The 9,247-nt window shown below is 38.2% G+C and overlaps 1 long non-coding RNA gene across 1 annotated transcript; it reads right to left on the bottom strand.

Moving 5' to 3' along the window:
• Nucleotides 1-812: 812 nt before the first annotated feature.
• On the bottom strand, nucleotides 813-6,244 carry LOC117661944 (uncharacterized). The gene is made up of 3 exons (XR_004590171.3): nucleotides 6,134-6,244; nucleotides 1,274-1,666; nucleotides 813-1,145 (listed from the first exon to the last, which is right to left on the bottom strand). It is a non-coding gene; the product is annotated as an uncharacterized LOC117661944 (long non-coding RNA).
• Nucleotides 6,245-9,247: the final 3,003 nt, after the last annotated feature.

Raw genomic sequence — 9,247 nt, 5'->3', positions numbered from 1 at the left:
AAGGATTGTTCCTTCCACACACTGTTGTGTTTGTGCATTACTTCTTTATTGAGATTTGGTGGTGTTTTTGATCTTACACAGGCCTCGAGATAGACAGTTATAGCTTTATAACATTCTTGTTCTTTCATTTGTTCACTTCATTTAGAAAAGCAGCCATTGCATCAGAAGTGTTTGTACGTCCACCCGCTTCACTTCTTACTCTATATATTTTACCAGTCAAACTTTTTTTCCCCCATACTTTGTCTTCTTATTAAACAACAGTTGCTTGTCCTTAGTTGGTCTTAAATATTTCTCTAACAAAGCTGTCTCTGTTTTTCCAACATGCCCATTTGCAGCCCACGCTGTTCCTGCACAGCTTTTCACTGATACCTTAGACCCCAATATTACTCCAAGTGACCTCATGCAACATCTGTAGTTGGGCTGGATTAAAAGACATGGGAAACCTTGATTGAACCATGTTCTGTGGGTCAAAAGCTTTCCACTATCCAGCATTCATTCTCTCTCTCTCTCTCTCTCTCTCTCTCTCTCTCTCTCTCTCTCTCTCTCTCTCTCTCTCTCTCTCTCCCTCCCTCCCTCCCTCCCTCTCCCTCCCTCCCTCCCTCCCTCCCTCCCTCTCCCCTCTCTCTTTCTCACTTTTTCTCTCTCTTTCTCTCTTTGTCTGCACAAACAAAGGCACAGCAAAGTTCTGGAAGACCAGAAAGAAGCAGATGTTCAGGGAGTCTCTCTAATTCCACAGAAGGTCTGGCTGTTGTACAACCAGATATTTCACTCAGTAAGGCTCTTCAGGCACTTGGGAAAACACAGAGAAATGATTTAGAGAAACATAGGCTGTTTTTTAATAGCTATTCAAGTAAAAACAAGCACATAAACTTAACTTGATCAGAATCTTTTTTTACAAAATAGTTTCCTAAGTGTAAACGAGTTGTTTCATAAATATTTCTTCAACATATATTTTTTTTAAAATTATGTGTTATTTCAGAGGGCCTGAATTCTTAACACGCTTTTGTTCAATATTATACCACAGCTAAGTGGCTGCACCCGAGATGACCTTGATGGATTTCAAAAGGCTAACCCGAATTGGACTGGGATAGTTCTTTGCAAGTTTTTCTTCAGGAAAAACTATAGCCGTGGAACAAACTGGAAAGCTTAAAAAAAAAAACAGAAGAAAGAAATAGTGTTGTTATCAAATATACATGAATGCATTAGGAATTGAGCAATACTCAGAAACTGTAGGTTTAGACCAAGGCAAGGCAAATAAACATAACTGGCTCACCTTTGGTTCATCTGTGACTCTGGGGATTTTACAGATCTGGAAGAAAACAGCCAATAGAGGCAGCTCCTCTGGAGATTGGGGCAGGGTGGAAATCCACCTTCTCTCTTCTCTGCAGATGATTTTTTCACACTTCTTTTGAAAGAAAAATGTGTTAGTCATTTAGGCCTGCTGTGGACTCCTCTGGTATTTTTATGTATGTACATTTTTATGGGAACAGAATATACTCATAATCACACAATAAATATGAATTGACTAAACGCTAAGAAACAAGATGCTGCCAACCTTCAGAAGTAAAACACAAGGACTCACCTCAGAAATAAATTAATCTCTTCCTATCTGGAGTTCAGCTATAATATTATCCTTGCAGCCTCCTTCTTGCCTTTCCTGCTTCCACTGTTGTAACCAAAAGGAAATTTCTGTTCCATCTTTCTACAACTTTCAAAACTATTATTTAAAACTAATAAGAATAAGAATGAAGATGATGACAATAGTACAGAAATACAAAAAGCTGAAGAAGTAAAGAGTTTGGCTTAATAGGCTAAGGTTTGCCAAGAAGATATACTAAATGAGCTAATAAAGGAAAGTATAATGAAAAGCAATAAAACCAAACTGCATTTAAAAACAAGCAGCTGATGATGTGAAACAAACCTGGGAAAAGAACTTATTTAACAGCCCGTTCTTTATCAACACCTAAGGAAAGATTAATAATGAAGAAAACACAGACATGATTTTAAAAGAAGCACATTAAAGAAAAGGCTCATTTCAGTGACTTAAGAACAGTTAGTACATTCAACAGTAATGAAAGCTAATTTTGAGAAAACTCCACCTAGTAGTAAATTTCAACACTATAAATAACAGTAGCAGACTGTTGAACACCTGGTATGGGGATGTAAGAGGATTGCACAGGCTGAGCATTTAGAAGACACAATAAAGTGGCCACCCTGATCCACAGGCATTTTAATAAGAATTATAACTTACCAACAACAAAGAATTGGCGAAATCAGAATATTGAAAAAATGGTCAAGAACAAAGACATTGCAATCCTCCGGGACTTCCAAATACAAAATATTAATATTTAATATTTAATATTTAAACATGTTGTCCGTAATAAGTCAGGTATGATTGTACTGTAGCTACAAAGAAATAAAAATTGGCACGAAGTGACTGAAAGATTTTTTTTTCTCTAGAAAAAACAGGAAAATATAAAAATCTTTGAATAGAGATTGGGTGGATGTGGAGAAAGAAAGCTTAACGGTGTCAGTCGTAGTTGGTGTGTTTGACACTATACCAAAAGTTCTACAAAAGCTCTATAACACAATAGGAATGGTCAGAATCTCAGCCCATTAATTACGAAGAGTTGCATTACTTGGAACAGCAGATATATTGTAACAGTGTTACTAATTATCTTAGTTTCTTGGGAGGGATTTGATAGACAAAAGTATCAAGTCTAGTTATAAACGATAGAGTACATGTAACTAGCAATAATAATACTGCAGAACAAAATTGTCTCCACTCTGAACTTCTAAAGTACCTTGTATACAAATGCTAAGGTGATGTAAAAAATTCTGAAACATTGGACGAGCAGTGAAGCTGCTCTTTAGGTTTCTTGCACTTTGCACTGTGATCTGTGTATTGATATACATTAGCCCCACGTGTCTGCTGAAGGACGGGGTGGGGGGGAGAGCAATGAATATAACAGACCAATTAAAAAAAATATGGCTGTACTACTGTATATTGATGGCTAAGTTCCTCTCAAGTGAACAAAGTAGGGATTAGCCCGTCCAGTGCATTACTTTTTCGAATTCACCATTACCACTTCCTGAGCCTGCAGCCACACAATCTGAAGTGGGAAGCTTAAGGACACCATCGGAATCAAAGTGTTTGTGAGTGTCTGAATCCTACAGGAAAAGTCCTTAATCTCATCTTGCAAATGCTGCCGCTTGCCAATTTTCTAGACAATGAAGAGATAAGAGCCTTGGTTTAAAGCACCCTGTTATTAACACAGCTGCCTGCAATTACTGCAGGTTCGAATCTTACCAGGCTCAAGGTTGACTCAGCCTTACATCCTTTCTAAGGTAGGTTAAATGAGGACCCAGTTTGTGGGGGCAATAAGCTGACTTTGTATAAATATACAAAAGTATGAAGGCTGTTGCTTAACACATTGTAAGCCGCCCTGAGTCTCCGGAGAAGGGCGGCATATAAATCAAATTAAAAAATAATAATAAATAAAAAAAATAAATAAAAAAACCCCAGGCTTGTAATAGAAATAGGACTGTGCATTGAGCAGTTATGTAAAGCACAACATACTCAGCTCAGTGGCAAAAATATGAGAAGACTGGTGGCAAGAAATCACTGCCACGTGGTAAGCGACTCCTTCTTTGAAATCCTAAACTAAATGAATGGTACTTTTCTTAACATTTAGGTTTTTTTTTTTTTAATGGAGAGAAAAAAAACTGGGAGTGTTCAGGAGAAAGAAGCCACATAGCCAAATGCATCAGGCAGATGTGGCCAGACATCCCACCTGAAATGCCAGCTGGATGTGTACTAGCATTCTTGGAGCGTCTGAGGCCCAAACGACTGCTTTGAACTTACTGTAATATTTGTCATTTCCTGATCGTATGGCGTTCCTTACAGGGCATTCACTATCCATTCCACAACACCATCTTGTAAGGATCCTCTCCCTTAGCTTTTTTTTTTCTCGTGAATATGGGTATTTCATTCAATAAAACCAAAATAATAAATTATGTTCTTTAAATGTCTGGCTGTATTCACACAGTTCATAACCAAAACCAGACAGCAATTCATTGTAAAGAGTATAGGCAAATGGTTAACACATTTTAAGATACATTTTTGGCAAAGCTAGAAATTTGTGAAATAGTTTGAGTTTCTTTTCTTTTCTTTGGAGTCTTCACTCTGCTTAGGTTGGAAAAAATGTATACAATAAGTATAGGACCACTAGTACCATCGTTATCCTTATTCAAAAATTGAATTGACAGCAGGCAGTATTTGCCAATAGCTTGCTTGTGTAGATACCCACAAAGAAAAACAGTGAATCATCTTCTGATTGCTTAAGGCTCTCTGTCATTTGTGTCATTAACAAGACAGTTCTGATTGTTGTTGCCAAATACAGGTAGTCCTTGACTTATGACCACAATTGAGCTCAACATTTTTGTTGCTAAACAAGACAGTTGTTAAAGCCACCCTGAGGCTCCGGAGAAAGGCGGCATATAAATTGAACTAAATAAATAAGGGAATTTTGCCCCATTTTGTAATCTTTCTTGCCTCAGTTGTTAAGTGCATCACTGCCATTGTTAAATTAGTAACTTTACTTGTTAAGTAAATCTAACTTCCCCATTTTACTTTGCTTGTCAGACGGTCACAATAGCTGATCACATGACCCCAGGACATGTCATAAATATGAGTCAGTTGCCAAGTGTTTGAATTTTGATTCTATGACCAAGGGTTATAAAGTTATAGTTATAGTTATAAAGGTACCAGTGGTGGATTTCAAAATTTTTTACTACCGGTTGTGTGGGTGTGGCTTGGTGGGCATGGCATGGCTTGGTGGGCATGGCAGGGGAAGGATACTGTAAAATCTCCATTCCCACCCCACTCCAGGGGAAGATTACTGCAAAATCTCCATTTCCTCCTGATCATCTGGGACTTGGGAGGCAGAGAATAGACGGGGATGGGGCCAGTCAGAATTTTTACTACCGGTTCTTCAAACTATTCAAAATTTTCGCTACCAGTTCTCCAGGACTGTTCAGAACATGTTGAAACTCACCTCTGAAGAGTACCAATAAAAGAGAATATATGTAGCTCAGGGTTGAGATGTCCTTGGTGGTCTCTGAGTTTGCTTGTTTTTTTGCCGACGGTTCATTATCCTAAGTAGGTAACACCATCAGTGCTAGTAAGGAGTGCTGTTTGCTGTCAGTTTATATTTTGGTGTCTTGCGGGTAGGTGGGGGCAGTCTTAGAGATTCTTTGATTGGGCTGTTTACTGATGGCTCTTTGGCAGTTTCTTGATTGGTGTATTGCTTACTTGATTGTTGGTCTGAAGTTGACTTTGGAGTTAATCTATACTTATATGAGTGCTGATTGCTGGTGAACAGGTGCTGGAGTCTTTTTCTCTTTTAAGCTGGTTGATTATCTCTTTTGCATAGTCTATAGATGTTGTTAATGGCTATGTGTCTATTGATGGCTGATTTGTCAGAGTGCCAGGCTTCTAGAAACTCCCTGGCACTTTTGGACTTGGCCTTGTCTAGGATTGTTACATTTTCCCAATTGAAACTATGGTTCTAAGTGTGAAAAACAGTCATAAGTCACTTTTTTTCAGTGCCGTTGTAACTTCAGACCATCACTAAATGAACTGTTGTGAGTCAAGGACTACCTGTATGCATTGCTGATAAGCAAAGAACTTAACCTAAAATGTCTTCATAGTTTTTCATAGATTCAGGAACTGGTTCCTCCAATGGTTTGCTTATATCTGAGAAATTGAATTGCTTTGCAGAGCAATTGTCAAAGAGTCCTGAAGAATTACTGCAGGGGAAGAGGGTCACCTGCAATTCTTTTCTTGCTTCTATTCTCACCCAGTTAATCCCTTTAACTCTAGCATAGCAATGTTCTCTCTTAGGACACTGCAGATTTTTAAAAGTGGAGTATATAGAACAGCAGAACAAGCCTTCATTTGATTGATTGATTGATTGATTGATTTTTTTTTAGTTAGATGTTACTCAGTTCCAATCTGGGTGGCTCACAGCATAAAAACTAAATAACCAAACCAACTGTACAATTTCAAGATTAATAATGTGGCAGTAAACAGATGGCAGACCTATTTAACATAGCACAACATATCACATACTTGGTAAAGGGCTCCAACCACCGTAGCCCAAGCCTGGCAGAATAGCCATATCTTTAAGGTCTTTCAGAATGCCATCAGGGTAGGTGCTGCCTGGATCTCAGAGGGAACTTTGTAGAAGATAGGCACCTTGTTAGAGAAAGAACACTTTAGAGGTCCCGATAAATTGTCATAGTTCAATTGAAGGAATCAAGAGCACGCCAATCTTATCAGAATGATCTGGCAAGGCCAATACCACATAAGATAGACAATCCTTCAAATATTTAGGTCCTGTGCCATTTAGGGTCTATAGGTCATAAAGAGCATATTGAATTGTACCTGGATGCAAATCCCCAATACATACCAGGGCATGGTCATCACTGCTGATGCTATTGCTTTCTGGACCAGCTGAAGCTTCCAGAGAGTCTTCAGTGAGGAGTAATGAGGTGATTAGGGAATGGGTGACCTTTTAAAGGACACAACTCGTGCACCAGATGAAGCATGCTCCTTTAAGGAGAATTTTTGATTGCATTATAATTTACACTTCCTAAATCAATTCACAATCCTGAATGCAAATTTTGAGATTTTTTTTGTGCAATTGAATCAGGAAAACTGTTTGCATATTAAATAAATGAAAGAAATCTGTTTACAAAGTTTGTGTACCAAGTTTTTTTTAAAAAAAAATGTTTCAAATGGATTAGGAAATAAACCAACATTAATTTAAAACAGGAGACATAAAAGAACCAAGAAAATAACCAATTTGACTATCCCAACTCTTGCTGTCATTCAAAATCTGCATGTAACTGAATGACACCTCCCAGCAGCCTTCACAGCGGAAGGCTGAAGCTCTTATAAATTGAAGGAAGGTTTTTGGAGGAATGTAGATTACTTTTCCTTGAGCACATCGGGTCAGTATTTGCAGAAAAGCTTCGCTCTACAAATTCATTTTGTTTAATGGTGATTCATGAAAGAAAGCTGATTGAAAGGTTCTCGTGTGGAAATTGCAGCCAAAAGCTGTTCCACTAATTTGTCCAAGGCCATGTACTGGTCTTATTTCAGACATTACATAAGCACTTGGACAGCATAAGGTGACACTTAAACTTTCTGGTGACCAGTCAAACTAATGTGAGAAAATGTCATGGCAAGAAATATGGGCTTGAATATTTTGCACAAAACTGAACTGAACTGAAATGAGCCAAAACAGAATGTAACTTCGTAATGTGTCAAAGTTCCATCATCTCCTTAACATCTCTTAAAATATAATGTTGCTTCATAATTAGCATTTCCAATATTGGCAGACCAGTATTCCCACTGAACAATAGCTAAAAACATTAATAAAATGTCCAAGGCTTTCAGAACTGTAGATGGCTGCAAAGCAGAGTTGTGCAATTAATTTGAATCCAGTGGGTCTTCTAGAATGTACAGCATGTTTATTTTTTTTAATAATTTCCTACATAGAGGAATCATATGTAAACAACAATTTTAACAATTTCCTACATAGAGGAATTATATATAAACAACAATTACAGCAGAATGTCTTTTTTTTTTTTAACAGATGGAAACCCTGGCCAGAACATTGATTCTTATTAAGTATTGCTGTAAACCAGTCTATGACTAAGCTGTCTTGCCTATCCATTTGCATCTGATTGTTATTACATTTATAGAAACCATCTCACTATCATTATTAACTGTTTTGTGTCTTTCAAATTGCAATTCTGTGGGAAGAAGTTGTAGTACTGCGGGAAAACGGTTGCTGAATGCTTGGGCAAATGCAGGGCTCCAGGATGTGATTGGTGGACTGATTGTGGAGCTATGCTGGAAGATGGTTAGAAAGGATTCCCTCAGAGGTGATGATGGGTGGGGCAGTTTGGAAAGGGAGGGAAAGGGATGAAGATCTGGATTGTTTATGGACAGAGGGATGGGGTGGTTGAAAACAGTAGCCCATTCCTAGGAGAACTGGGTACCTGAAACCCCCCCCCCTCAACATTTCTGGACACCTGTCCTTATTCCAGGAACCAGGCTGGATTCTTGGAGATCTTAGCCTCCTGTTACTGTTAAATAACATTATGCCTTTAATACAGTAAATATCTCCACATCCATGATTTGATTGCAGATGAATGGGTAGACCAGACTTACATTATCAAGAACTGGAAAACCAGATCTAAAATGTTTCCTTATGTGTTTCAAAATTAGCTTCAGTCACAACTGCACAATAGGGGACACTGGAAGGCTCTGGAGGTAACAAATGATATTATTTCATATATAACCAAATGTAAGAACTTGTTCTTGAAGTTGCGTACCAGGGACAAGTGGTAATTGCTGTACCATCCCCTTCCCATGGTGGCATTCACCTTCAAGTTACTGGATCTAATTGATGGGGTAAGGTGGTAGACCTATATGCTTGGTGTCTTCAACCTTCCTTCCTGGGAAACAATCCTGATGAGGCTTAATCACCTCAGTTATGTCTTAGTTATCTATATCTGATACTTATCCAGAGAAGCTTCTTAGCTTATATATAAAGGTGTTCCAAAGGATTAAATTAAAGGATTTCAAATGATGCTAGTGAAAGATAGGCCGTGGATCTGGTTGGACATAAGTAAGAGCTGTAGTTCAACCCTGTACTATGGAATAAGAGTAGTGAAATGAAAATATTTCTCAGCTACTGTATTATTGTACCTGCAGATCACGGTCATGCCTTTTTAAAAATCACCCATTATTTTTTATAAGGTCACTGTGACAAGCTTGCAAAATATCTGGAAGAGAAAATCACTCAGATCTATTCAGAGCTGGATGCCAACTGGACAGATCCTGTTTGTAGCTCAGGGTTGAAATAAGGGGAGCTCTTGTTTACATGGCTGAAACTCCCACTGATGGAATTATTTGGCATGAATATGAGGCTATTACTCTTCCCAAAATGAACAGCATTTTCTTCATTTTTAGTCCTGACACTTGTGATCTGGATCCTTTCCCTTCCTGCTTCATGAAAGCCTCCAAAAAGGTAGGAAGAGGATCAGTCAGGATAGTGATTAAATATATATTTGAAAGAATGGGTAATAAAAGCAGATCTGAAGGAGGCAGTGGAATGCCTTCTACTCAAAAAGCTATCACTTGGTTCAGCATCTTTGGAGAACTTTTCTA

Source organism: Pantherophis guttatus, chromosome 2 (assembly GCF_059756535.1).
Source record: "Pantherophis guttatus breed Tessera chromosome 2, ASM5975653v1, whole genome shotgun sequence".
In the NCBI taxonomy this organism is placed as follows: Eukaryota; Metazoa; Chordata; class Lepidosauria; order Squamata; family Colubridae; genus Pantherophis; species Pantherophis guttatus.
Note: the sequence above shows the minus strand (reverse complement) of the source record. Positions and strands in the feature narration are given on the sequence as shown.